The sequence below is a fragment of the Stegostoma tigrinum genome, chromosome 26 (assembly GCF_030684315.1).
Source record: "Stegostoma tigrinum isolate sSteTig4 chromosome 26, sSteTig4.hap1, whole genome shotgun sequence".
NCBI lineage: Eukaryota > Metazoa > Chordata > Chondrichthyes > Orectolobiformes > Stegostomatidae > Stegostoma > Stegostoma tigrinum.
In genome coordinates, this window is record NC_081379.1 from 1,172,891 (window position 1) to 1,195,115 (window position 22,225).

Genomic DNA, 22,225 nt, shown 5'->3' on the forward strand with positions numbered 1-22,225 from the left:
GTAATGATCGTGGCTGATCGAAGACTCCACTGCCTTTCCCTTCTCCCATTCCCTAGTGGGAACTCGAAATCCATCCACCTCTGACTCAAAGACTGAGTGGGACAGAATTTCAGAGGTTCACCAACCCCTGACTGAAAAACAATTTCTCCCCAGCCCATCCCAGCCCATCCCATCCCTGAGTGGGATGTTTGTAACCTGTGCCCGCTGGCCTTACGCAAACAGTTCTAACAGTGCCCCCTTCCCACCCAGCTCCTGCTGCTGCCCCCTGATTGGGGTATATATCCTAGGGAGCAGGGGGGTGGCCCCCCCAATCAACCAACACAGGGGTATCTGCTCATGCCAACCCCTCCGCCACGCTCCTCGGGTGCCCATGTCGCTGGACAGTGTGGGATCATCCTGTGCCAATGCTCCCTGGACGGGGAACATCGCTGCACAGCAACTTTCCCTGGCAACTGTAATACGACGCAGCAACATATAGAGTCATAGAGCTGTACAGCACAGAAACAGACCCTTCAATCCAACCCGTCCATGCCCACCCAGAAATCCTAATTAAATCCAGTCCCATTTGCCAGTGTTTGGCCCATTTCCCTCTAAACCCTTCCTATCGATGTACCCATCCTGATGCCTTTTAAATGCTGTAACTGTACCAGCCTCCTCCACTCCTCTGGCAGCTCATTCCACACTCGCACCACCCTCTGCATGAAAAGGTTGCCCCTTGGGTCCCTTTTAAATCATTGGCCTCTCACCCTAAACCTCTACCCCTCTAGTTTGGGACTCCATGGTAGTAAAGGGTCTCCTTCCATTAGCAGTGGGTTCCAAACTGCAGGGGGACTGCACCAGACTGCTCCCCGACCCTCAAACAGGGTCCAGTGCTGAGGAAAGCTCACTGAGCGACATTACATCGGTTTGTCATTACACAGAGCCAGCCTGACCTGCTCAGAGTCTTCCAGTCCTCACTGTTTCACATCACCGCACAGGGACTGAGCGATCCATTTGATGCATGATAAATAACTTGCTTGTCTGACACACTAGAAGAAGCAACATGACCGCGATGCTGTCCCTCTTGGTGCGGATTTTCCTGGGAGTAAGTTACTGGAGCTGATTCAGTCTCCAGCCAGCCCTTTGCTGAATCCGTCTCCAGGTGGGGTGCTCCCAAAACGGAGCTAAATCTGGGAGTTAGCACAACATACCGTGAATGTGAAACACAAAACGCCGATTGCTGTAGCTGTGAACACCCAGCTCCTATAATTTAATCTGGCATTGTGGGGGAGTGTGTGGTGTGAATGTAATCAAGCCGCTACTGGGTTTTAAATAGAAACGGAGAATATTTCATCCTCATTCACATTCTGGATGGCGAATGGCTGAATATGAACAGCCAGAGGCAGCTCATCATCTGGTCTTTCCGACAAGAAACACAGAGTGCCAGGCGCAATGATAGGCCTAACCTTACAACAATCTACATTTATATAGCCAGCTTAAACATTGTAAAATACCTCAAGGAACTCACACGAGTGACATTAATTTTTCTGTTCATATGGCTAGACCAGCATTTATTGTCCACAGGACAGTTAAAAGTCAACCACATTGCTGTGGGTCTGGAGTCACATGTAGGCCAGACGAGGTAAGGATGGCAGTTTCCCTTCCTTAAAGAGATCCAAATGGGGTTTTTCCCAACAATTGCCAACAGTTTTGTGGTCACCATTGGATTCTTAATCCCAGATATTTTTAGTGAATTCAAATCCCACTGTTTTCTGCAGCAGGGTTTGCAGCCAGAAAATGACCTGGGTCTCTGGCTCGATTATACCATGACAGGCTTCACCCCACCAGCCAAGGACATGGGTCCAAATGCTTGGTCAGGAATTTGGTCAATTTGCAGGAATTCCAGCCTCAGTGCATGAAGGAAGAGCTCTCTGTTTTGTAATTCATTCCTGGGATGTGGGTGTCACTGGCAGGGCCCAGCATTTATTGCCCCGTCCCTAATTGCCCCTTGAGAAGATGGGGGTGAGCTGCCTTCTTGAACTGCAGCAGTCCATGTGCTATGGGTGGACTCAGAATAATTCCAGGATTTCGACCCAGTGAAAGGGTCTGACTGCATGCAGAGTGGGAAAGCACCCCCCCCAACAATGTTACAATGTGAAAGAAAAACAGTATATTTCCCAACTAACTGAAGCGATGAAATAGATAATACTCGGAAGATGAAATGTTGGATTTTCCACAGTAAATGATGCATGTGACAGCTTCAGGGCTTGGTCATTTACAATTAGTTGTGTTTATATCTGCTTGTACCTGTCAGGATGGTGAGTGGCTCGGAGGGGAACTTGCAGGGGGTGGAGTTCCCATGTATCTGCTGCCCTTGTCCTTCTAGATGGAAGTGGTCGTGGGTTTGGAAAGTGCTGTCTGAGGATCTTTGGTGAATATCTGCAGAGCACCTTGTAGATGGTACACACTGCTGCGACTGAGTGTCGGTGGTGGAGGGAGTGGGATGTTTGTGGATGTGACGCCAATCAAGCGGCTGCTTTGTCCTGGATGGTGTCGAGCTTCTTGAGTGTTGTTGGGGCTGCCCCCATCCAGGCAAGTGGGGAGTATTCCATCACACTCCTGACTCGTGCCTGGGAGATGGTGGGACAGGCTTTGGGGAGTCAGGAGGTGAGTTGACAGAGTGATGGGTCAAAGGTCAGTGTCAGAGGGGTCACACAGAGACCCCTGAAGATTGTGAGGGTTTGAGGAGGTTCCTGTGAGAGGCAAAGATATGGAGGCTTTGGAAGACAAAGGTGAGAGCTTCAAATTGCTCAGCCTGAACCGCATCCAGCCTGCAAATGGACGCATTGCTCAATGTGAGGCATAAGCAGTTATAAACACAACTAACCGTATACGGCCAGGTTCTGAGGTTGACACACGCAGTGTCTATTCTAGAAATTCCGACATTCCATCTTGCTGATATTATCTCGGTTTTTAATAACTTCAGTTAGTTGGGAGCTCATTTATGCAAATGACTTTCTATCTTTAGAATCAGACGATACCTGCAAACCTCTCTCAAAGTGACAAGTTCGCTTGCAGAATCCCAGCTACAACTGGAAAAGCGACACAGACACAGTCCTTTGGTGATCAGTGGTCAATTAAACAGCTTCGGGGAAGGAGAGAATGGAGGGGGTGGGGGGGGGGGGTGCTCTCCCATTCTGCACGCAGTCAGACCCTAAGAAGGCATTAAGAAAGGAAATGGATGACTATCTGGAAGGCTAAGTGTGCCAAGCAGGACTGCAGGGGGAGGAGGTGCACAGCTCACTGAGAGAGGGCAGTGACAAAAGGAGCACCAAGGATCAGCTGGAGTGTTGGAAGGGACTCAATGGGCCTTTCAATGTTACAAATAAAATCCTGCCCATGCCCTGACCTTGGGTCTGTCTGTCTGTCAGATGAATCTGATCTTGTGTAGCCACAACTGCAAATCGTGGCTGGGAGTTTCTCCCGCGCATCTTGGCCAACATTTCATCCTCAGATAGCTTCACCAAATGGAATATTTCTTCATTATCTCGTCATGATTTATAGGCATTTGCTGTCTGAAAATTAGCTGCCAAATTTCCTACAAACTGAATCAACTCCACAGGGGCTGGCATCCCATCACCAAGTCCCCCTTTGTTTACACAGGGAGAGTCCTTGACACTGATCCAGCTCCCTCAGGGCCAGCTCTCAGAGTGAGCAGAACCCCTGACACTCCTGCTTATCACCTCCCTGTTTGGACCAGCTTAGCAGCCCCAGTCAGGGAACTCCTATTCTATCAGGTCCATCTGGCTGATCTTGTTACAGTCAGTACAGTAACAGAGCTGAACTTGCTAATGATGCTGAAGTGTGTTGGGACTCACTGAAATTGTAACAACCACCAAACACTGAGAACTCCATTGTGAAACACAGAGAAACTCACAGCATTAAAAACTGGAAAACTCAAACCATGAATTATTGAGAAGCAAAAACTGCTAAAACAGTGAGAAACTCAAACTATTGAACACCCAGAATCTCCCACCATTAATCACTGAGAAACACACACTGTTAAACATGAAAAAGGTTGTGGCATTAAGCAGTGAGAACAATAAGCCTTTAAACAGAAGATCTGGTTTTTCAAACAGCAAGTGTCTCTCACTTCTAAACACCGAGAACCTCATTAAACGGCACGAGGCAGATGATATCTCGAAGGTGGTGGGCACAGTGGGCTATGAGCTACTGTTGGTCAGGATTGAGCAGGGATTTGCTGGAGCAGGACAGGAAGTGCAGGATGAGATTGAGAGTGATGAAATGGTGAGCGATCTCCTGACGGATGATCCTCACTGAAAGCTGGCCATGGGCAGAGTGCAGAGCTGGCTGGGATGTCTGATACTCCAGTAGCTGGGTACTGTGTTGGGGTGCCAGCTGGGGATGGGGGGGGTGGGGGAGGAGGGAGCTGACGAGGTGCAGATTACACCAACAAGCTTCGGGATTTGTGGGCAGTAACGGTTACCCCAGAGTGCAGTTGGGAGACACCCCCTCACCATTCCCACAGTGATGTTCTCACACACTATCACCTTACTCAAATACCAGGAAGAAATACAGGACAAAACAGGCTCAGGGTTCGGCAACAGTGAGCAAGGTCCAGGAGATCTCATAGCCAAGTGAATCCTGTATCAAGGACCAGCACTGAGACTGGACACTAATATCCATGACAAACCCACCGACTCCCACAGCTACCTGGGCTACACATCCTCACACCCCACTTCCTGTAAAGATTCCATCCCATTCTCTCTGTCTCCATCGCATATGTTCAGCTGAGGCCAACTTCCACAAGGGAGCCGCCGACATGTCCACCTTCTTCCTCAACCGAGGTATCCCCAGCTCTGTTGCCGACAGGGCCCTCAACCAGGTCCGACCCATCTCCTGTACTTCCGCCCTCGCCCCTTCTCTTCCCTCCCACAACAGCGATAAGGTCCCCCCTTATCCCCACCTACCATCCCACCAGCATCGACATCCAGACAATCGTCAGATGCCATTTTTGCCACCTCCAGCAGGATGCCACCACCAGACACATATTCCCCTCCCTTGCCTTCTCTGCCTTCTGCAGGGACTGTTCCCTCTGGGACACCCTGGTCTATACCTCCTTCACCCACAGCACCTCCCCACAGCCCTCCGGCACCTTCTCCTGTAACCGGTGAAGGTGTAACACCTGCCCATTTACCTCCTCCCTCCCCAGTATCCACGGGCCCAAACATACTTCCAGAAGAAGCAACACTTCACCTGCACTTCCCAGAATCTAGTCTCCTGCATTCGCTGCTCACAATGTGATCTCCTCTCTATTTGGGAAACAAAACGTAGATTTGGCGACCGCTTTGCAGAATATCTATGTTCTGCTGACAAAAATGGCCATGGACTACCTGTTGCCTACCACTTCAATGCACCACCCTGTCCCCTGGCCACTCCCTCAGCACTGACCCTCCGACAGTGCCCACTCCCTCAGCACTGACCCTCCGACAGTGCCCACTCCCTCAGCACTGACCCTCCGACAGTGCCCACTCCCTCAGCACTGACCCTCCGACAGTGCCCACTCCCACAGCACTGACCCTCTGACAGTGCCCACTCCCACAGCACTGACCATCCGACAGTGCCCATTCCCTCAGCACTGACCCTCCGACAGTGCCCGCTCCCTCAGCACTGACCCTCCGACAGTGCCCGCTCCCTCAGCACTGACCCTCCGACAGTGCCGCACTCCCTCAGCACTGACCCTCCTACAGTGCCCACTCCCTCAGCACTGACCCTCCGACAGTGCCCACTCCCTCAGCACTGACCCTCCGACAGTGCCCACTCCCTCAGCACTGACCCTCCTACAGTGCCCGCTCCCTCAGCACTGACCCTCCGACAGTGCCCGCTCCCTCAGCACTGACCCTCCGACAGTGCCCGCTCCCTCAGCACTGACCCTCTGACAGTGCCCACTCCCTCAGCACTGACCCTCCGACAGTGCCCACTCCCTCAGCACTGACCCTCTGACAGTGCGGCGTTCCCTCAGCACTGACCCTCCGACAGTGCCCGCTCCCTCAGCACTGACCGTCCGACAGTGCCCGCTCCCTCAGCACTGACCCTCCGACAGTGCCCGCTCCCTCAGCACTGACCCTCCGACAGTGCCCGCTCCCTCAGCACTGACCCTCCGACAGTGCCGCACTCCCTCACACTGACCCTCCGACAGTGCCCGCTCCCTCAGCACTGACCCTCCGACAGTGCCCACTCCCTCAGCACTGACCCTCCGACAGTACCCACTCCCTCAGCACTGACCCTCCAACAGTGCCCGCTCCCTCAGCACTGACCCTTCGACAGTGCCCACTCCCTCAGCACTGACCCTCCGACAGTGCCCGCTCCCTCAGCACTGACCCTCCGACAGTGCCCGCTCCCTCAGCACTGACCCTCCGACAGTGCCCGCTCCCTCAGCACTGACCCTCCGATAGTGCCCACTCCCTCAGCACTGACCCTCCGACAGTGCCCGCTCCCTCAGCACTGACCCTCCGACAGTGCCCGCTCCCTCAGCACTGACCCTCCGACAGTGCCCGCTCCCTCAGCACTGACCCTCGGACGGTGCCCGCTCCCTCAGTTCTGAGGGTATTTGTTGAGGTGGCTATATTACCACTCTGGTACACATGCTCCCAGTTCGTGTTGTGAATCTCTAGCTCCTGTGAAAAGTGAGTATTGATGAAATGAAGTGACTTTGTGGAGCGAGAGCTCCCTTAGGTTGCCTTGAGTTTGTGGTCCCCTGTTTTACACGAAATCACAGTATCTCAGCAATTGGTGATATTTGTGACTTACACCCACTGACTGTGCAGGGCTCCAGTGTTACTATGGTAGCGTCCCTACCTCTTCCTTGGGAGATCTGGGTCACACCTGTCCTGGAGGAACATCGTAGTCTCCACGATGGGGCTGGCTGGGAAGATATCTGCATTGACTCTCGCTGTCAGTTCCTACTCATTCACTGCTGACTGTACTGTCAGCTGGTCGCACTCAAAGCAGCGTCCTTTCCTGCCAGTCATTCGTCCCGGTGTAAACACAATTTATTTTCACTTACCAATGTCTGACATGCTCTCTGTCTTTTCTGCACCTCTTCCCCAACAGTCTCATGTTCTTTCCCTTTCTTGCTCAGCTCAGCCTCCTGTGAAGGGAAAAGAACGAATGTGAATGACAGTCGGGATGGTTCTGTGCCGTCTCGATGTCGTCCTTGACCCTGGGCTGTGGCTCTGGGGACTCACGGTCGCCCAGTTGTGTCGGGTGGAGGGAGCTGCTGGTCACAGCTTGTGGCTTGGAAGGACCGCGGTCCTAATGCGTCTGCCTTTGCTGCTGTAATGCACAGATTCCCTGCAAAGCTGATCCTGACCTTTACTAATGAATGCAGAGTGCTTCAAAAGAAGCGATATTAAACTTAATATCAGTCTCGGTCAAATACATAATTTATTATATTAAAAAGAAGCACTAGCAGTTGGATGGCCAAAGCAGTAAGTTTCTAGAGAGACACTGCTCTGGGCTTGTTACAGTTCTACCCAGGCCCGACCAGCAACTGGCCAGAGTGTGACACAGCCACCTCCAGGTCACGTTCTGACAAATCTGCTTCACCCCTCCAACACCTCATTTATCCTTTGTTCTCCATTGGGATGTAGGCATTTACTGGCAGCTCAGTGCCCCTCCCTAAGTAATGTTGAAGCAAGCAGCTGGTTCTGTCATTTTTGAGTCAAGCCCATTGCTGTGGGCCTGGAGTCACGTGTAGACCAGACCAGGTAGGGTTGGCAGATTTCCTTCTGCTAGTGAACTTGAGGAGTTTTTACACAAAAAAATGCTTCACAGTTCCTGTCACTGGGATGAGTCAGCTGCCATATGAAGTCAGTTCCACCAGCATGTTGGCCCAGTGACATTACCACGTGAGCTGCCTTACCACCGCTTGTGTTGGGGAAACCAACCTTAATCAATTCTTTCGGCATCATTTCTGCAGAAAGGTCAGAGGTGAAACTGAAAGAAAATTTGTCGACTCAAACTGAAATTGAACAGAAAAGAAAACCCAGCCATGCAGATGAATTAATAGATGCGAGTTGCTATATGGAAGCAGCCAATTATATTAATGCATCATTGTTTCTAGAGTAGAGCAGCTCAATAGACATCAGACAGTGGCATTTCTTGGATGATGCAGCCTCAACAGGCTCTCACAGTCTGAATGTGTCAGGGATCCCTCATCTCAGTCCTTACCAGCTGTCACTGTCTGTACCTGAAACAACTGGAACCGAAAGATTGGCAATTTCTGAAATAATATTTCAGAATGGGTGGAGGAACAAAGATGCCAATTCTGATCCAAGTGAAACTGAAACCAACTCTGATCCAAGTGAAACTGAAACCGAGACCTTTTTTTGCAGATAACTTACTGACTGCTCAGCCATAAGCTCCTTCCCCATGCCAGTGCCATCTCTCCTCTCTGTACTGATTCCATCAATTGATTGGTCAATCCCACTCAGTTTCTTAATTTGCTGTAATAACAAAATACAGGCTGTTTACTTGCAGTGGCAGTGATTCTACCTCTGAGCTAGGAGACCCAGATCGAAGTTTCAGAGGTGTGTAGTTATATCTCTGAACAGGTTGATTAGAGAATATTTATTAACAAAAGCGATGTGGCAGTGCAGGCAAGTAAAGGTGTGAAGTGGGTTTTGTGATGCATGGGATATGTTCCTCTGATCAGTTTAACTCCTGTTCTCAGTCCCTGACCCGCACGTGTGAGGTTATCCAATCAGGTTGGTGACTTAACGAATAAGTGACTCTTTGGAAGGGATACACTGAGAAAGCTGTTTCCTACAAGACTATGGGATCCTTGGTTTCAGTCAGTGCCGGAGAAATGCCTGGAAAATGTGGTGAAGTTTTATAAAACACTGGGTTGGCCTTAGCTAGGACTGAAACCCGATTCTGGGAGAGGTGTTAAAGGCACACAACGGCATTGAAAGACTTCCTGAACGTCCCCGTACACATTCAGAACATAAGAGCTCGGAGAAGTAGGCCATTCAGCCCCTCGAGCCTGCTACACCATTCAACCCGATCATGGCTGATCTCATCTCAGCCTCAACTCCACTTTCCTGCCCGCTCTCCACAACCTGTTACTAATTAAAAATCTACCTCCTCCTTATATTTACTCTGCGTCCCAGCATCCTCTGCAATCCCACAGATTCATGGCCCTTTGAGAGAAGTGATTCTTCGTCATTTCTGTTTTAGATCCGCCACCCCTTAGCCTAAAACTGTGACCTCTTCTTCTAGATTGCCCTACACAAGGAAACATCCTCTCTGCGCCCGCTTTGTTAATCCCCTTTAGCATCTCATAGACCTCAGTTAGATCTCTCTCTCGTTCTCCTAATTGGGTGACACATCCCCATGATTCAATCATTAATCAGCCAATCAGCACTTATCCTTGTGACTCCAATCAGGATGTTTGTCCAATTGGATAATGCCTAACTTGCCAGTCAGTCATTTCTCCACATTTTCAATAATATTATATCTGGAGAAAATAAATGATCTTCTTTTGCTCCTACATTTTGTAGACAAAAGGAAGAGCCTTTTTAAATGTGTTTTTCTCCAGGGCAGCATACCAGAGACAAATCTCCAATTCCATCAAATTTCAGAAGAATCTTCAATCTGTACATTGAGGACAGGGACTGCTGATTCACCAGAGAATGACAAGGGGTCTCAGTAACTGTGGAGACTTGAGAAACTCAAGAGAATGGTCAGATTTAATCCAGGAGTTTAAAATCATTACCGACTGCGAGAGAGTAAATGCAGAGAGCCCAGGTTTAAAGTAATTGGCAGGAAAAAGCTGAGGGGAGGTGAGGAGAAATGTTGATATTATTCTCAGTGAGTTTCTGTCTCTTAAAACTCACTGCACAGGAAGTGGGACCAGAATCAATCATAACTTCAACAACGAATGTAAATTACACAAACAATTAATAATTATTAAACAATTGATAAAAACTAATAAGTAATCAAAAGGGAAAGGGTCTGTAGAGAATGGACAGGGGGAACAGGGAAGTGGCTCATGTAGAAAAACCAGCACAGACTCGAAGAGCCGAACGGCCTCATTACATATGCTATGTAATTCCAGAGGATAGGGGCGTTTCTTGAAGCGGGAGAGCCTGGGGGGTCGATGAGGTCACAGGATGTGAGCTGGAATTTCACTTCTGTTGGTGCCAGGTTCAAATCTGGTCATGATTCAGCGAGTTCTTTGTGTAAAGTGGGACCTCACACTATCTCAGAAGAAATAGGAGGCCATTCAGCCCCTCAAACTTGCTCCACCATTCAATAGGAGCATGGCTGGTCTAACATTGCTCATGTCCACTTTCCTGCCCTTTCCCCATACCCTCGATTCCCCGAATGATCAAAAATTTCTCTGTCTTAGCCTTCAATATACACAAGGACTCTGCCCCCACAGCTCTCTATGGCAACGAGTTCTAAAAACTCTCAACCCTCCAAGAGAAGAAATTCCTCCTCATTTCTGTCATAGAGTCACACAGCACAGAAACAGACCCTTCGGTCCAACTCGTCCATGCTGACCAGAAATTCTAAATTAATCCAGTCCCATTTGTCAGCATTTGGCCCATATCCCTCTAAACCCTTCCTATCCATGTACCCATCCAGATGCCTGTTAAATGTTGTAACTGTACCAGCCGCCTCCGCTTCCTCTGGCAGCTCATTCCATACACGCACCACCCTCTGCATGAAAGAATTACCCCTCAGGTCCCTTCTATATCTTTCCCCTCTCACCTTAAAGCTATGCCCCTCTAATTTTGGACTTTCCTCTCTCTTTTTGGGAGATCTTATCTGCTTCCCAGAACATTGAACAAATCTGCCTTCAGCATGAGGGAACCCCACACTGGGATCCCTTTCCCCTCCTGTTACAGTCAGACAAGCCCCACTGGAGAAATATTAACTCAATCAATTAATTGCTGAACACGTCACTGCGGAACAATTTCCTGCACCCTTTGATGGGATGTCAGTGTCAGTGGGGCAGGCTGGTGGGTCACACCTACCCCTAGTGGGTCACACACACACCCCCGGGGGTCACACCTACCCCCAGTGGGTCACACACACTCGCAGTGGGTCACACAGCCCCCGCAGTGGGTCACACACACTCCCAGAGGGTCACACCTACCCTTAGTGGTTCACACACACCCGCAGTGAGCTGCACCCACCCCCAGTGAGCTGCACCCACCCCCAGTGGGTCGCACCCACCCCCAGTGGGTCGCACCCACCCCCAGTGGGTCACACACACTACACTCAGTGGGTCACACATCCCCCTCCCGAGTGGATCACACATACCCCCCCAGTGGATCACACATACCCCCCCAGTGGATCACACATCCCTCCCAGTGGGTCACACCCACTCCTGGTGGAGCCCAAGAGTGTTCTTACTGAGTACAGCTCTCACCTGATACAGAAAAGCTCCAGGTATTGTCCCATTCTCAGGGGAGTGGGGCGATCCTCCACCCCTCTCTCCCCAAACCCCACCGGAGGAGGGCGGGGGGAGGCTTTGTTCCCATCTGGAAGATTCCAGTTTGCTTTCAGTAAAATCCTGGTGAGTGTGTTGGAACCCTCACATTGGGAGAGATTCTCAGCTATTGCCATCGTTCTGCTCTTCATCGATTCCAAACGTGTACAATTCCACCTGTACCCCATCCTAACAGTAAACGCGGTAATGTGCGCACTGCCCAGAACTAACAAAGTGTGAAGCTGGATGAACACAGCAGGCCAAGCAGCATCTCAGGAGCACAAAAGCTGACGTTTCAGGCCTAGACCCTTCTTCAGAGAGGGGGATGGGGTGAGGGTTTTGGAATAAATAATTTATTCCAGTTCCCTCCCCCCATCCCCCTCTCTGACGAAGGGTCTAGGCCCGAAACGTCAGCTTTTGTGCTCCTGAGATGCTGCTGGGCCTGCTGTGTTCATCCAGCCCCACATTTCATTATCCAGGATCCTGGTGTTGTCCCAGTTGAATTGGTGGTTCTCCTTATCCATGTGGATTGAGATGATTACCACTGTTCCCCCACCACCCCCGAACTTCACCGGTTTCAGTCCTGGCGGAGGGCCACATCGGGTTTCACTCCCATTGCCCTCTCACCGCCAACCGCTGGCCCTCAAACAACACAGGGTTCACACACATCCCAGCTCGCACTGCAATTACAGGCAGTTCATCACCATTGTCAGCCTACAGACTGTGTACTGGAACACAGGCAGCATTTACAGACAGACTGTACTCCCTGCTGCACACAACTCTCACAGTCTGTCAGGAAGCTCGATGCACTGCACAGTTCTGAACTGGAATGAATCTTTAATCTGTCCTTGGAACGGAAAAGTAAGATTAATCCTGTGGGACTGAGCAAACTTCTCCTGCACTCACTGTCATCACAAACCTCACATCAGGGCAATTACTTTTAAAGTCCTGTATTAATTAAGTAAAGTCGAAATGAGGATGTATTTAAAGTTCAGTTTAGTGCTCACGTGTAATTACTGAATAGATGAGAGGGCATTGGGGAGAATTTGCATCATTGTAGTCAGAAACAAAGCGAGCACCTTTTGGAAAGGGACAGTAGGACAGAGGGGTACACAGTCTGTCTACAATCGAACCATCTCTCTCTCTCTCTCTCTCTCTCTGCGTGAGCAACAACCTCATGTCGAACTGCAGCTATTTATGGCTGACCCTGTGAGAACACCATGGGGACAGGCAGATTAGGGGGTACAGGTGAAGAACCCAGTCAGCTGGTATTGGACGGTAGTACAAACCCGCGGTGTGAAGCAGCCAGCCTCACCTGGACCAAAGGAACACGCCGCAAGTTCCACGACAGGATGGAGCAGACACGGAAAAGGACAGCACAGTACCCCAACTTATCCGTTCAGAGCCACAAACCACAAACCCTTCCTTTCCCAGGGATAGACCAGGGTACAGACAGACCATTAGCTTAGACAGCGAAGGTGTGACTCTGAACACAACTGCATCAGCATCTCTCCTCTGCACTCAACCACTTTATTCAGGGACAATCCTGATGGTGCCCGCTCCCTCAGCACTGACCCTCCGACAGTGCCCACTCCCTCAGCACTGACCCTCCGACAGTGCCCACTCCCTCAGCACTGACCCTCCGACAGTGCGGCGCTCCCTCAGCACTGACCCTCCGACAGTGCCCGCTCCCTCAGCACTGACCCTCCGACAGTGCGGCGCTCCCTCAGCACTGACCCTCCGACAGTGCGGCGCTCCCTCAGCACTGACCCTCCGACAGAGGCGCTCCCTCAGCACTGACCCTCCGACAGTGCCCGCTCCCTCAGCACTGACCCTCCGACAGTGCGGCGCTCCCTCAGCACTGACCCTCCGACAGTGCGGCGCTCCCTCAGCACTGACCCTCCGACAGAGGCGCTCCCTCAGCACTGACCCTCCGACAGTGCCCGCTCCCTCAGCACTGACCCTCCGACAGTGCGGCGCTCCCTCAGCACTGACCCTCCGACAGTGCGGCGCTCCCTCAGCACTGACCCTCCGACAGAGGCGCTCCCTCAGCACTGACCCTCCGACAGTGCCCGCTCCCTCAGCACTGACCCTCCGACAGTGCCCGCTCCCTCAGCACTGACCCTCCGACAGTGCCCGCTCCCACAGCACTGACCCTCCGACAGAGGCGCTGCCTCAGCACTGACCCTCCGACAGTGCGGCGCTCCCTCAGCACTGACCCTCCGACAGTGCGGCGCTCCCTCAGCACTGACCCTCCGACAGTGCGGCGCTCCCTCAGCACTGACCCTCCGACAGTGCGGCGCTCCCTCAGCACTGACCCTCCGACAGTGCCCGCTCCCTCAACACTGACACTCTGACAGTGCCCCGCTCCCTCAGCACTGACCCTCCGACAGTGCGGCGCTCCCTCAGCACTGACCCTCCGACAGTGCCCACTCCCTCAGCACTGACCCTCTGACACTGCGGCGTTGCCTCAGCACTGACCCTCCGACAGTGCGGCGCTCCCTCAGCACTTACCCTCCCACAGTGCGGCGCTCCCTCAGCACTGACCCTCCACAGAGGCGCTCCCTCAGCACTGACCCTCCGACAGTGCCCGCTCCCTCAGCACTGACCTTCCGACAGTGCGGCGCTCCCTCAGCACTGACCCTCCGACAGTGCGGCGCTCCCTCAGCACTGACCCTCCGACAGAGGCGCTCCCTCAGCACTGACCCTCCGACAGTGCCCGCTCCCTCAGCACTGACCCTCCGACAGTGCCCGCTCCCTCAGCACTGACCCTCCGACAGTGCCCGCTCCCACAGCACTGACCCTCCGACAGAGGCGCTGCCTCAGCACTGACCCTCCGACAGTGCGGTGCTCCCTCAGCACTGACCCTCCGACAGTGCGGCGCTCCCTCAGCACTGACCCTCCGACAGTGCTCACTCCCTCAGCACTGACCCTCCAACGGTGCCCACTCCCTCAGCACCGACCCTCCGACACTGCAGCGCTCCCTCTGCACTGACCCTCCGACACTGCGGCGCTCCCTCAGCACTGACCCTCCGACAGTGCGGCGCTCCCTCAGCACTGACCCTCCGACAGTGCCCGCTCCCTCAGCACTGACCCTCCGACAGTGCAGCCTCCCTCAGCACTGACCCACCGACAGTGCTCACACCCTCAGCACTGACCCTCCGACAGTGCCCGCTCCCACAGCACTGACCCTCCGACAGAGGCGCTGCCTCAGCACTGACCCTCCGACAGTGCGGCGCTCCCTCAGCACTGACCCTCCGACAGTGCCCGCTCCCTCAGCACTGACCCTCCGACAGTGCAGCCTCCCTCAGCACTGACCCACCGACAGTGCTCACACCCTCAGCACTGACCCTCCGACAGTGCCCGCTCCCACAGCACTGACCCTCCGACAGAGGCGCTGCCTCAGCACTGACCCTCCGACAGTGCGGCGCTCCCTCAGCACTGACCCTCCGACAGTGCGGCGCTCCCTCAGCACTGACCCTCCGACAGTGCTCACTCCCTCAGCACTGACCCTCCGACAGTGCCCACTCCCTCAGCACCGACCCTCCGACACTGCAGCGCTCCCTCTGCACTGACCCTCCGACACTGCAGCGCTCCCTCAGCACTGACCCTCCGACAGTGCGGCGCTCCCTCAGCACTGACCCTCCGACAGTGCCCGCTCCCTCAGCACTGACCCTCCGACAGTGCAGCCTCCCTCAGCACTGACCCACCGACAGTGCTCACACCCTCAGCACTGACCCTCCGACAGTGCCCGCTCCCTCAGCACTGACCCTCCGACAGTGCAGCCTCCCTCAGCACTGACCCACCGACAGTGCTCACACCCTCAGCACTGACCCTCTGACAGTGCCCACTCCCTCAGCACTGACCCTCCGACAGTGCTCACTCCCTCAGCACTGACCATCGGACAGTGCAGCCTCCCTCAGCAATGACCCTCCGACAGTGTGGCGCTCCCTCAGCACTGACCCTCCGACAGTGCGGCGCTCCCTCAGCACTGACCCTCCGACAATGCGGCTCTCCCTCAGCACTGACCCTCCGACAGTGCGTTGCTCCCTCAGCACTGACCCTCCGACAGTGCGGCGCTCCCTCAGCACTAACCCTCCGACAATGCGGCGCTCCCTCAGCGCTGACCCTCCGACAGTGCCTGCTCCCTCAGCACTGACCCTCCGACACTGCTCACTCCCTCAGCACTGACCCTCTGACAGTGCCCGCTCCCTCAGCACTGACTCTCCGACACTGCTCACTCCCTCAGCACTGACCCTCCGACAGTGCCCATTCCTTCAGCACTGACCCTCTGACAGCGTAGCGCTCCCTCAGCACTGACCCTCCGACAGCTCGGCGTTCCCTCAGCACTGACCCTCTGACAGTGTGGCGCTCGCTCAGCACTGACCCTCCGACAGTGCAGTGCTCCCACACAGCACTGACCCTCCGACACTGCCCGCTCCCTCAGCACTGACCCTCTGACAGGGCGGCGCTCCCTCAGCACTGACCCTCCGACAGTGCAGCCTCCCTCAGCACTGACCCACCGACAGTGCTCACACCCTCAGCACGGACCCTCCGACAGTGCGGCGCTCCCTCAGCACTGACCCTCCATCAGTGCGGCGCTCCCTCAGCACTGACCCTCCGACAGTGCGGCTCTCCCTCAGCACTGAACCTCCGACAATGCAGCTCTCCCTCAGCACTGACCCTCCGACAGTGCGTTGCTCCCTCAGCACTGACCCTCTGACAGTGCGGCGCTCCCTCAGCACTGACCCTCCGATAATGCGGCGCTCCCTCTGCAGTGACCCTCCGACAGTGCCTGCTCCCTCAGCACTGACCCTCTGACTGTGCCCACTCCCTCAGCACTGACCCTCCGACACTGCTCACTCCCTCAGCACTGACCCTCCGACAGCGTAGCGCTCCCTCAGCACTGACCCTCCGACAGCTCGGCGTTCCCTCAGCACTGACCCTCTGACAGTGCCTGCTCCGTCAGCACTGACTCTCCGACACTGCTCACTCCCTCAGCACTGACCCTCTGACAGTGCCCGCTCCCTCAGCACTGACCCTCCGACAGTGCCCATTCCTTCAGCACTGACCCTCTGACAGTGCCCATTCCTTCAGCACTGACCCTCTGACAGCGTAGCGCTCCCTCAGCACTGACCCTCCGACAGTCCGGCGCTCCCTCAGCACTGACCCTCTGACAGTGCGGTGCTCCCACACAGCACTGACCCTCCGACAGTGCCTGCTCCCTCAGCACTGACCCTCCGACAATGCGGCTCTCCCTCAGCACTGACCCTCCGACAATGCGGCGCTCCCTCAGCACTGACCCACCGACAGTGCGGCGCTCCCTCAGCACTGACCCTCCGACAGTGCTCACTCCCTCAGCACTGACCCTCTGACAGTGCCCACTCCCTCAGCACTGACCCTCTGACAGTGCCCACTCCCTCAGCACTGACCCTCCGACTGTGCGGCGCTCCCTCAGCACTGACCCTCCAACAGTGCAGCGCTCCCTCAGCACTGTCACTCCGACAGTGCCTGCTCCCTGTGCACTGATCCTCCAACGGTGCCTGCTCCCTCTGCACTGACCCTCCGACAGTCCGGCGCTCCCTCAGCACTGACCCTCTCATGGTGTGGCACTCCAAGTTATGTGCAGCTTTCCTGAAGTTGTGAATGATGCCCCAGAAGTGCCCACCTTGCCCATACATCTTGTTGATGTCGATTCTTTGACTGCTATTTCCACAGATTTCCTGAAATTACTGAATGACAGAATGGCAGTGTGTTATGATGCAGGTGGCCATTCGGCCCATTGTGCATGCACCTGCTCTTCAAATGAGCATCATCCCCTTCCCGTGCCAAAGTCCTGCCTTTTTCCCAAACCCTTACACTTTATGTTTATCCAATGTCCCCTCCAATGCTTCCATGGAACCTATCTCCAGTACCTGTCCATGCAGTGCATTCCAGACCCTAACTATTCTGCCCCTGTTCCTCTTACACCTGGTGCACCAACTGAACAGCCTGACGTTGCTGTGAAAGCGACAGAGGGAGGGGTGCTGATGGAGTCCTCTCCTCATGGAGAGTGCATGAGGGTGGCTCACTGCTGCAGACACTGTCTCTGTGTAAACGAAGGAGGAAGCTCAGTGAGTAATCAGTCTACCCGTGTGATTAATTACTGCAGACTGGCACGACCTGCCCAAAGGTTCCTCATGCCAGCTTGGTGTCCAGCCAACACACATTCCCACTTGACAGAGTGAGACGCTGTGAAGTGGACAAGCTGGGTCAGGGACAGCAGTGCCCAGCCTGACTTGGCACGGCCTGTGCCTATCAGTACATGAGCAGGAATAGTTTGGACAGGCTTGGGCACAGCTCAGTCACAATCCCTGTATCCACTTTGCTCAGATTGCACCTCCTCTCGCACTTTCACTGACAAGTTTGAAATACACGATTGCCCGGGAGACAGTACCCTGCCATTTACAGCTTTCCCCCTAGAAACAAGCCAAGAGGTCACCAAGTGCTCGTTGTGTCTGGGTGCTACCTCCACAGAGGATCAGCCCGCACTGCAGCATCCTGCTACCCTCCCCTGTCCATGTTCTGATCCTGGCTGTACACGCCCCCTCGCCACCAAACAAGACTCGTCTTCATGTTGGACAGTCACAATGTCTGATATAGAACATAGAACATTACAGCACAGTACAGGCCCTTCGGCCCTCGATGTTGTGCCGACCTGTCATACCGATCTCAAGCCCATCTAACCTACACTATTCCATGTACGCCCATATGCTTATCCAATGACGCCTGATATTCCTCAACATTAATCATCCAACTGAGGCTCCTCGATCCGGTGACCCGCAGGGCTTTCTAAAATTCCTCCATGGGAGCTGGGTATCGCAGAGTTTATTGCTCGTCCCTAATTGCCCTGATGGAGGTGTTACTGCTGAGCTGCCTTCTTATATCCATATGAAATAGGAACAAGAGGAGGCCATTCATCCCCTTTTTGAACCACTGCAGTCCTTGGGGGAACCCCCCCACCCAGCCCCTCACTGCAGGGCTCTCTGGGGTGGGGCATGAGCTTTAAACCACCAAAGATCTCTCTGTCCCACTGATAACATTCTCAACTGAGGCCCCATGTCTCACACAGTAGTTTTGTGGGGTTGGTGGGGGTGTATGACGCAGCTTCCCAACGACTCCCCCCACCCACGATTGGTGTGAAAGGGGGCTCCCTGAACGGCCAGGCTCAGTTATTACCTTCCACTCCTTCCCTCCTGTCCCAGAGACAGTAGGTGCGCTGGAGGTCAGGGGCAAACACAGGACACACTGGCCAAGAGATAGTGGGAACTGCCGACGCTGGAGAGACTGAGGTAACACGGTGTGGAGCTGGATGAACACAGCAGGCCAAGCAGCATCAGAGCAGCAGGAAAGCTGACGTTTTGGGCCTAGAGCCTGTTTTAGAAATGCCCATTTCTGAGGAAAGGTCAAGGCCCGGCAATGTCAGCTTTCCTGCTCCTCTGATGCTGCTTGGCCTGCTGTGTTCATCCAGCTGCACACTGTGTTACCTCAGTCTCTCCAGCATCTGCAGTTCCCACTGTCTCTGTAACAGTTATTCCTGGCGGTGGCTATGTGTGGAATAGATAAAGACAACCTTTCTACAAGCTCTCAATAAACTCTCTATTCCTTCTCCATTATCCGATTTCTGGCGAAATACATTGACCTCCTCCCAGCCGCTCTCTGGAGGAATCCGTTCCACAATCTCCCATTCGAACATTTTATCTCAGAAAATCTGGACGGGATTTATGAATGAATGCATTCTATTGACAGAGCCCCTGTTCTGGTCTCTCCCGCAAGTGGGAACATCAACTCTCTCAAACTATTCTTTTAGTTTTCATCACCTTGACCAGGTGACTGCACCCAGACATCTCCCCTCCAGGGAAAGGTTGGGTCCCAGCTTGTTCAGCTTTCTCAGATGAAGTTTCTCTTACGGGAACAGTACTGAATATGCACTGAATGCTCGATGAAGCAGCTGAAGACTCCATCCCCGACCAATCTCTCTCTCGGATCCCTGAAGTGGACAAACTAACCCGTACTCAGCAACTTCAACCCCATGTTGGCAAAATTGCAGAGCTTTGGGGGTGATGTAATCTGGAAAGAGACAGTAGGGAAACAAAACTCCAACTGCACCCTTCTTCTGGCCCAACTCCTCATCACCAATATACTGCCCCACCAAGAGGGAGCAAAAAATGGCAGGACGCACGCTCCAAACACCGGCATCTCCCCGGCTCCCTCGCCGTCAGAGCGAGGGATTGGAAAGTTATTGGAATCACCTGCACCATGCTGGATTGACCAGGACCTGATCCGAGCCAGGGCCAACAGCCCTGCTGCATTGCAGACAACAGAAGCACAGCCGTAAGATGCTCAACATTGAGGCACTCAAAGACCAGGAAAAGGGAGCCTCATATAACCAACTCCTCTTCCCAAAGCTAGCGACCCTCAGTGACACCGAGTGCAGGATTCCAACAGGCTCTGGTCCAGCCCCAAGGCTGCCATCACTAATACCTGCAAAAAAAAACTCCCCTTTCGGTCAGGTTACCAGGAAACGCCAAGTCTGCTTTGGCGAGAATGATCAGGAAATATTAAGCTGGAAGCACACGGCATTTGTGAGAAGACAGGGATCCAGAAACAAACCCATGGCATAAAGAACAGGCAGTGTGTACAGAAAAGCGCCAATGAATGGCCAACACCCGTGATGCACAGGGTTTCTGCTGACCTGTCACGACCCACCTCCGGACCAAACAGCCAAGGCCCCACCCCACTGCTGGCCCAAGATGGTGAGAGTCTGGTAGAAGATAAAGAAGCCATCAAACAACGCTGAGGGGAGCATTTCAGAGACCTTCCCACACAGGGCTCTGTCATCAATCCAAACATCCTTGACCACATCTCCCAGCATGCCACACACCATGAGCTCAGTAATGCCCCAGCCCTGTACAAAGTAGGAAGGCTGTATGTCCAGCTGACAAGCAACAAGGCTGCTGGAGCAGACGCTATCCCCAGTGAGGCATCGAGGTGCAGAGGCATGGAGCTCCTGCAGCAGTGACACCCCCTGGTCTGCCTTATTAGGAAAGAGGAGAACATCCCAGGACAGCTCCGAGATACCACAGTCATGGGAAAGGGAACAGGTCTGAATGTAGTAACTATAGGGAGTCTCCCTGCTGTGGGCCATTGGAAAAATCATTACCAAGGTCCTGCTCAACATTCTTCCTCCCTGTGGCTGAGGAACTCCTCCCAGAATCACAGTGTGGCTTTCGGCCATGGAGGGGCACAATGGTTTTCAGTGCATGCCAGCTGCAGGAGAAATGCAGAGAACCTACACCCCCAAACATGGCACCTTTGACCCTACAAAGGCCTTTCAACACGGTCCATCGGGGAAGGTTATGGAGCGCCATTCCCCACTTTATCACCATCCTTCACCTGCTCCACAACAACATGGAAGTGTTGGTAATGACCAAACTGTCCAAGCACTGACCCAGCAGGGCTGTCTCATAGCCCCCCACACTGTTCTCAATCTACCTGGCTGTGACACTTCACCTCACCCCTGACCCGCTCCTCGCTGGAGTGGAGCTCACCTACAGAACGCATGGGAAATTATTCAGAACAAAGAAAAGAACAAAGAAAATTACAGCACAGGAACAGGCCCTTCGGCCCTCCAAGTCTGCGCCGATCAAGATCCTCTGTCTAACCTGTCATCTATTTTCTAAGGGTCTGTGTCCATTTGCTCCCTGCCCATCCATGTACCTGTCCAAATATATCTTAAAAGACGCTAACGTGTCTGTGTCTACCACCTCCGCTGGCAACACGTTCCAGGCACCCACCAGCCTCTGTGTAAAGAACTTTCCATGCATATCTCCCTTAAACTTTCCTCCTCTCACTTTGAACTCATGACCCCTAGTAATTGAGTCCTCCACTCTGGGGGAAAAAGCTTCTTGCTATCCACCCTGTCTATACCCCTCATGATTTTGTAGGCCTCAATTAGTTCCCCCCCCTCAATCTCCGTCTTTCTAATGAAAATAATCCTAATCTACTCAACCTCTCTTCATAGCTAGCACCCTCCATACCAGGCAACATCCTGGTGAACCTCCTTTGCACCCTCTCCAAAGCATCCACATCCTTTTGGTAATGTGGCGACCAGAACTGTACACAGTACTCCAAATGTGGCGGAACCAAAGTCCTATACAACTGCAACATGACCTGCCAACTCTTGTACTCAATACCCCGCCCGATGAAGGAAAGCATGCCATATGCCTTCTTGACCACCCTATTGACCTGCGTTGCCACCTTCAGGGAACAATGGACCTAAACACCCAGATCTCTCTGTTCATCAATTTTCCCCAGGACCTTTCCATTTATTGTATAGTTTGCTCGTGAATTAGATCATCCAAAATGCATCACTTCGCATTTGCCCGGATTGAGCTCCATCTGCCATTTATCTGCCCAACTTTCCAATCCATCTATATTCTCTGATAGTCCCTTTCACTATCTGCTACTCCACCAATCTTAGTGTCATCAGCAAACTTGCTGATCAGACCACCTACACCTTCCTCTAGATCATTTACATATATCACAAACAACAGTGGTCCCAGCACAGATCCCTATGGAACACCACTGGTCACAGGTCTCCAATTTGAGAAACTCCCTTCTACTACTACTCTGTCTCCTGTTGCCCAGCCAGTTTTTTATCCATCTAGCTAGCACACCCTG

The 22,225-nt window shown here is 53.3% G+C and overlaps 1 protein-coding gene across 2 annotated transcripts in view; it reads right to left on the reverse strand.

The window, feature by feature from the left end:
- Nucleotides 1-22,225, reverse strand: part of rimbp2b (RIMS binding protein 2b) — a 352,244-nt gene that overhangs the window by 241,667 nt on the left and 88,352 nt on the right. The window contains exon 2 of one of the 2 annotated variants that reach the window (XM_059654875.1): nt 7,067-7,150. The gene's annotated coding sequence lies outside the window, so the exon portion shown is untranslated. Of the gene's footprint in view, nt 1-932; nt 945-7,066; nt 7,151-22,225 lie in introns of those variants that run through there. The other variant, XM_059654876.1, reaches the window with a different exon arrangement.